This window comes from Melanotaenia boesemani, chromosome 16, assembly GCF_017639745.1.
Source record: "Melanotaenia boesemani isolate fMelBoe1 chromosome 16, fMelBoe1.pri, whole genome shotgun sequence".
NCBI classification, from domain to species: Eukaryota; Metazoa; Chordata; class Actinopteri; order Atheriniformes; family Melanotaeniidae; genus Melanotaenia; species Melanotaenia boesemani.
Window position 1 is genome coordinate 1,125,688 of NC_055697.1, and position 6,104 is coordinate 1,131,791.

Here is a 6,104-nt window from a genome sequence, read left to right on the forward strand (position 1 = left end):
TCCTGTGAGGCTTGCAGACATCTGGTCAAGCTGAGGGCAAGATATTCCTCATCATATTATATTGTCTTTTTTTATAGTTGAAATGCCTTTTAATTCATGATCATTTGGCTACTGGTACTTTCACAAATTTGTCCATATTTTTCTAGGAGTGCAAAAACTGTAAATTGTATTTAGACTGCTACGTCCCCCCAGGTGTAACTCTGGGGAGCCCATCCCCTGTGTTTGAGAACCACTGCTCTAGGCTAATAGTAAACCATTTGATTAATCATTCTCTACTGTATACACCCATTGGTAACTTAATCAGGTCCACCTTGCTAGTACCAGGTTGGTCCCACATTTTCCTTCAGACCTACCTTATTTCTTGGTGTCAAAGGTATATAGGTGGGCCAAGAAAATATCCCACACCTTTACACCCCTAGCAGGCTGAGGCATTGATACAAGGCAGGATGGATTCATGGTTTCATGATGTTTCCACCAAATTCTGATCCTACCATCTGAATGTGGAGCTGAAATAGAGACTCATCAGACCAGCAAGGTTTCTCCATCTTCTATTGTCCAATTTTGGTGTGTCTGTGTAAAATTGTAGCCTCAGTTTACTGTTCTTAGCTGGCAGGAGGCACTTGGTGTGGTCTTCTGCTGCTGTAGCCCATTTGGACATGTGTTTCCAGAAATGCTGTTCTGCAGACCTTGATTGGAACCAGGGCTTGCATGACTTCCTTCCTATCATCTCCAACAAGTCTGCCCATTCCTCTGACATCAACAAGACATTTTGGTCCAGACAACTGCTGCTCACTGGATCTTTTGTCCTTTTAAAGCCATTTTGTGTAAACCCAAGAGATGATTGTGTGTGAAAATCCCAGTAGATCAGCAGTTTCTGAAATACTCAGACCAACAAAGTCAGTTAAATCCTCTTTCTTCCTCATTCTGTTGCTCAGTTTCAACTTCAGCAAGTCAGCTTAACCATTAAGTTACTGCCATGTGAAATTAAATGAAAATGAAATTAAAATACTTTATCAATCTTAAAGGGAAATTGGAATGTTGTAGTAGTTGTTTTTTATTATTATTAATAAAAACAATAATAATTAATTAGAAGAAGATATCACTTTGTTGCTGCTGCTTCCTCCAGAAGTAGAGTCTGCTCTGTCCTGTTTTTCTAGATGCCTCTGTGTTGCATTTCCAGTCTAATCTGTTGTCCAGCTGAATTCCAAGGTTGTATTCCTCTACTTAAACCTCTTTCCCCAGAATGTTAAAAAGGGTTTTGTTTACTCCTGTTCCACCTGAAGTCAATAATCATCTCTTTTGGTTTGCTTGTATGTAAGATGATGTGATTGTTTCTGCTCCATCACACAAACAGACTGACCAGTTCTCTGTACTCGGCTTCTTGTCCATCACTACAAAGAGTGACTGAGGCTGGTGTGAGTAATGCCACAACTGAAGAGTAATCAGAGTATTTCTGCAGATGACAGGACTTAGAGTTGTATTGGAAGTGTGAGGTGTACAGTGTGAAGAGAAATGGTGAGAGTACAGTCCCTTGTGGTGCTCCAGTGCTGCTGAGCATCATCTCTGACACACAACCTTTCAGTCTCACAAACTGGTCTGTTTGTGAGGTAGTCATAAATCCAGGTGGTGGTGGAGGTGTCCACCTGGAATTTATGGAGTTTCTCACATAACAGAGCAGCCAAATTATATTAAAAACACTTCAAAGAACATGATCCTCAGAGTGCTCCCTGATTGGTTCAAATGAGAGTGGACTGTCTCATCTGAGCTCCTTCTTCTGGGTCTTTCTCTACAGGAATGTTAGACCAGTTGGCTTTTTTTGTCTCTTCTATATATTTATCTAGATTAAAGTTATTGAATGTTCTTTTTCTCGTAATCTTTGGACCAGTTCTTGGAATTTTTGTTTTCTTACTGTAGTTATTAAATTATGGTCTCTAAAGCCTGCAGGAGTGGATGAAGAGTCAGTGCAGAGATGTGACATGTTTGTGAAGATATGGTTAATACAGGTAGATACTTTGGTTTCATCACTTCTATAACTTACTCTAGTTGGTTCATTTGTAATTTGTGTTAGACCACAAGCAGCAGACACAGTCATAAGTTTTGATTTCATTGGACAGTTAGAAGAACCCCAGTCAATGTTAAAGTCTCCCAATAAATAAACTTCACTGTTTGTGTTAGTGACAAGATCCAGCATCTGACAAATAATTTCTAAGTAATCATTTTTAGAGTTTGGGGTCTATAGTAACAGCCGATGAGTAGTGGCTTGAGGTGTTTTAAATGAAGCTGTATCCAAATGGCTTCGACTGTGTTCTGCATTAGATCTGTTCTTACTTTCACTGGTATATTACGTTGAACAAAAATTTCAACTCCTCCCCATTTGCATTTCTATCTTTACGAAATATATCATATCCATTTATTGCCACAGAACTGTCATCAAATGTTGAGTCTAAATGAGTTTCTGAAATTGCCAGCACATGGAATTTATTTAAAGCTATTATATTTTCTAACTCACATATTTTATTTCTAATACTACAAATATTAGTATGTGCAATTTTTAACTTATTTGAAGACTTATGTGACATCATATTTGTTGTGTTTTGTTATATTAGACGTCTTTGATTTCATTTTGTTCATTTTCGTTCATATTGTTTGACCAAGCATCTTAACCTCACCTTATCTGTATTTGTCTAGGTCTTTGAGTTCTCTAATAAACACCACTTTGGTTCCATCATTGGGTTGTATAATCACCTTACGATTTCTCATCCATGTTGCCTTGATTTTGTTTTGTTTTTTAAGAGTATGTGCATGTCTGGCAATTTCTGCATTTTTGGGAGTTAAGTGCTCATTTAAGTATACATTAGTACCTTTAAGTTTTTTGATTGTTTAAGTAACTCAGTTTTATGTTTCCTATTCCAGAACTGGACAGTTGTAGCTGGCTTTGCTGTCTCATCCCTTTTAGGAAGGGGGTGACATGCTTCGATGTGACTGCTCTGGATCGCCATGTCCTTACTCTCAAAGAACTTTATGATTTGCTGTTCAAATGTTTCTAGTTCTTCCACTGGAGCATCCTGTCCCTCCCCCCTATCAGCTCTGGCATATGTTCTATGTTTTGTTTCCAGTCCTTGAATAATTATTTCATTCAATTGTGAATATTGTTCCAGATCTCAAGTCTTTTTTCTAATTTTTCTATTTTTTTGTCTTTAATGTTCTCTAGTTCATTTTTCCATCAGATTTAATAGTTTTTCTTGTTGTGTTACTACTTTAGGGATCTCACCTGACATGAAGTTTAGTGGTTTTTTTATTTCATCCAGTTCCTCCTCAATTCCAGTGTTTATAGGCTCACAACAATAACACAGCTCCTCTCTCCAGCTCCACTGTAGCAGCAGTAGTGACCTAGCTCCTCCATCTTTATTGGATTTACTAAAGTTATTGGAGTGTAAGAACATGTCTTAAGTGTACTTGGTTCTTAATTAAAATATTTTTTTTTTCTAAAGAAATTATTAATACATGACTTAACATTAACAGGACTCTTAACCTGATTAAGTGTTGTGACAATGGCTATGTTAATTTCAATCAAGTTCAATATCAGTAATCAGTCTCTGTCAGACGTGACCTAACTAGACCCCCCCGCGCCATTTTGGATGCATCTCAGATATAAACAAGCAACTGGTGCAGTACTTAGTCATACGTTCTTAAAACCATTTAGTCACCGGTCTTGAGAAAATTCAGAAGTATGAGAGGTTGCCATAACTTGACAAACTTATCAAGGAGGCCTGGGATCGGTTTTTGGTAATTTCATGTTGTATCATTGTCTCAATGTCTCTGAGTGGAAAGATGGTTGTTACTAATCCAGGTTTTACTGTTTATGGCAGATTGTCAATATAGATCGAGGAAGCCAAAGACAAGTGTGAGTAACCTATATACTTTTTTCAAATTGTTCCCAGACTTTAAAGTTTTATTCTGCCATTTACTTTAACAACATCTGCCCTCTTAACAGTCCTGAAGAAATGCGAGAATTGCTGCAGCATTGCAGCACACTACGGCTCTGCTGCTGAACAGGATCGGGCAGTTTCCATCTGCTCCACCACAGTCCAGTCTGGCAGGGGTGCAGTAAATCCTCTCCCTGCTGTTATCCAGCCTCCCACCCCAGCGTTTCAAACAGATGCCCCCCGAATGCCGGCTGGGTCACGGCAGTTGCCTGCTCCACCTAGCCTTACCCTGCCTGCTACTCTGAGCCACATCCATCCTGCTCCACCTTGCTACATCCTATCAGCTCTACTCAACCACACCCCACCTGCTACACCTTGCTACATCCCACCAGCTCTACCCAACCACACCCCACCTGCTCCACCTTGCTACATCCTATCAGCTCTACTCAACCACACCCCACCTGCTACACCTTGCTACATCCCACCAGCTCTACCCAACCACACCCCACCTGCTACACCTTGCCACATCGATCCTGCTCAAACGTGCTACTACCAAGCTGTTCCCCCTTGCAACACTGTTTATCAGCCCCAGCCTCATTTTCAGCCTCATCGAAGAGAAGTAGGCACTGGAGTTAGAAAGACGAAGTGGGAGACCCCTTGGTCCCATACTTTCATTTGTTTACCTGAGCCTCAGTGGAGTTGTATGCCCACAGTAGAGGAGGCTCGCTGCTTTTCCTCTTGTGGATTGGGATGAAAAACTGTGTGGTTCCCACACAATGAAGGAGACCATTTATATTTTAGCGAGCATCTCTTCTCTGCGTTCCCGGCTCTTAGGGATGGCGGTGGGTTTGTCCTGGCCCGTGGCAGCAGAGGAAAGGTTTTGGAGGAAATGCCAATACCACCAGAGGGATACAGCGTGAGCTTTGTACGCTCAGCTTCTACAAGGGCTCCCTTGTACATCATCCCCCTTCAACGCAGCCTTACGCTCAGTCATCCGTCAGTTAAAGAGGCAGGTTTCAAACCTTTTCAATGGTGTGTGTGAGTGCTTTTATATTGTATGGATATTTAAATTATTTTATTTTTTGGTACAATGTGCTTAGGTCCCAAAAGTGATGGAGAAGTGTCTTATCTGCCAGTCCTTAAGGCCACTTTGTGACTTGGCTGACCATATCCTGGAGTGGTAATAAAGACCATTAGTTTTGCAAAAATATTCAACACTATATTATATATTTGAAGATATAACTGCTCAGGATATTTATCCGTTAATGACACATTGCTTATTGAAAAACAAAATTTAACTGAAACTGAATCATTTCATTCTTTGTGTTTTGCCTTTCTACAGTACAGGAAAAGAAGAATCAAGGAATGATGAGTATGTCCCATGTTCATATCATTATCTTTAAAAAAAAAAAAAAAAAACATTTCTGAAACTGTATTTTTTTTTTTAAATAACCCACTTTTTTCCGAGGCTACATGGATGAAGACCTGGCTGTGGCTATACAGCAGTCTTTACAGGTCAGTTGATTCATTCAAACATTACAAAAGATAGTACTGTTCTGGTAAAACAAATAAAGTTTGAATTCTTTGATGCCATTTTATTTCTACCTTCTCAGGACCAAGTGGCACCTGTGCAACAGTAAGTGTTGTGTACATTTTTGTAACAAACACACAGGCAAAACACTTAAAGAAAATCTGTATTCTTTGTAGGAAACCAATAATTGTTATAGAGGATGAGGTTGGAGCAGCTGCAGGTGTGATAAAGGAAGTTGTTCAAACTAAAAAGCCACAACTTCTTCTATCACTGTGTTTTTCTTATTTTTATGGATTTCAATATTGTTTATTACTTTGTGCTTGCTATTACTCAGTGTGAGGTCCAAGAGCAGAACCCTGTAATTAAGGTAGAAGTTGTCATGACACCTGATGGTGTTTTAAAGTAGTTTATCTAACACAAAAATAAAAATTCTCTGAGAATTATGTCTGACAGGTTTATTTTAAATGTTATCATCTTCATCTTTAAAGTTACTATTATTATTTAGTACCCTATAGTGCTCAGAGGCACACCCAGTTATCATGACAGGTGAGGCACTGTCTCTCCTGACCGCACGTCACTGGTGTGATATTGTTTAATTTCTTCTTACCCAATTCAAAGCTCAAACTTTTTTTCTCTGATGCCTCTGC

At 39.4% G+C, this 6,104-nt stretch overlaps 1 long non-coding RNA gene across 1 annotated transcript; it reads left to right on the plus strand.

Moving 5' to 3' along the window:
* Positions 1-5,413: 5,413 nt before the first annotated feature.
* LOC121655206 lies at positions 5,414-5,688 on the plus strand. Its single transcript, XR_006013096.1, has 3 exons — positions 5,414-5,441; positions 5,540-5,562; positions 5,634-5,688. It is a non-coding gene; the product is annotated as an uncharacterized LOC121655206 (long non-coding RNA).
* Positions 5,689-6,104: the final 416 nt, after the last annotated feature.